Raw genomic sequence first — 1,850 nt, forward strand, 5'->3', positions numbered from 1 at the left:
CATGAAATGATTTATCCATGATTGATCCTTGCAGCCACATTTGCAGTATTTCTCGAACAGGGATTACCACTCTCCGAAGCAAACGGTTTGATCAGCATTTCTAGCTCACGTTTAATTTTCAACCTCCGTTCATTACCCTCTGTGTCTGGCCTCCCTGGAAACTTCCAACAGCACGATGTCACTGCCTCTGACTGCATGTAAGACTTCCCCGCATTGCTGCAAGGACACCCAAACCTATTGAATCAAGGACTTGAGATTGCTAAGAAATTGTGCATAACTTCAAATTAAAAATGTCTGTAGGTGGTCTCACTGCAGTGGCCATAAGGATCTTGTTTTCTTATATATGGAAGAATAACTCCTTTTACACTCTAACAAACATTTTCCACAGCTGATCACCAGTGGTTTCCTTAGCTGAGTGTAAAGTGATTTGAGTTTTCCTTTTGCCTATATAAATAAACTATGATTTGAAGGGAAATTTAGGCAAATTATTGAGCCAGCCATTTACTTAAGGATCTACAACAAATTAAAAAATGAAATTCTGGGACAAAGATTGCAGAGTAAGGCTCTTAGCTGTCAGCATGCTGTGACTTCTGAAAATGAATGATACAATTTATCTGTTGGACTCCTCCCTTTCCTACCTATAGTTTGGTGCTATGATTCAGTTCATATATACATTTAATATCATATTAAAAGCACTGGTTTAAATGATGCATACAGCAATTCTAAGTTTTATTCCTTAAAGGAAAATATAAGCTATAAAACATTTGTTGGATAAAATAGAATACCCTACCAAAACAAAGCAAGCAAACAAAATGTCTGGTGTTAGAAGAGAAGCCACATGGAGGTGAAGAATAAAGTTAAACAAGGGGAAAATAAAACAGACAAAACAGAAACAAAAGAAGTCTGCCCCATTTAGCAACTCAGCTCTCTGAATATCTGACTAATATTAAAGGACACATTCGGTTTTCATTACCAAGAACAGCTCTCCAGTGCTTCTTGTTACATGTTAAGAAATAAAGACAATTACCAAGTTGGAAACATAATTTTCCTCACTCTAAGTATTTTATGCTTATCAAACAAACAATGCATTTGCTTTCTCCTTTCCACTACTCTTTGGTACTAATTTTGGCACTTAGATGGTGCTTGATTTGGCATGCAAGTTTGAAAATTACCTTCACAGTGACCTCTGGTACTATTCTTCAGGTTTATTGTTGGCCGACAGATAGTTGATTGTTTTGTCTAAATGGACCTCAACCCAGAACCTATGCTTTTATAGTAAACACTCTTTCAATGAACCCAAGCTTTTCATTGGACAAAGGAGCCTGGAACCTATCCTTTCGGAAGCAAGGGTAAACCTGTTTAGTGCTATTTTGCATGATGACAGAACTCATGACATGGAATGGATTTTAGAAAATGTTTAATAGTCATTTACAACTATAAACCAAAAGTCAACAAAAGTACTGTCAGCTATCTGCCAAAAACATGGCCAGGAAATAGTAAACGAGATTTAACCTGGATAAGAAGAAGTACTGTGTCTGGGGAAATACAATCTACAAGTTATAAACTTGAGGTCCAACTCCATATTATTCATGAGTCACATTCCCAAAATTTCTGTTCTGCTGGCCATTAGAGTTTAGTTAAGGAGCATGCAGGCCTAATCTAAACTATATTGGAAGAGCAATTATGTTGGCCAACAGATAGTTGATATTTTAAAAAATTCACCTGCAATTTTATTCTTGGAGGAAAAGGTGCTATTTTTTAAATTACTCTACTTGTGAGAAAGAAGAACAAATCTGATGCTTCTTTGTCATATGATATTAAAGAAATGTAAAAAGAACAATCAAGCCATT

This window comes from Myotis lucifugus, unplaced genomic scaffold, assembly GCF_000147115.1.
Source record: "Myotis lucifugus unplaced genomic scaffold, Myoluc2.0 scaffold_27, whole genome shotgun sequence".
Taxonomy (NCBI): Eukaryota; Metazoa; Chordata; class Mammalia; order Chiroptera; family Vespertilionidae; genus Myotis; species Myotis lucifugus.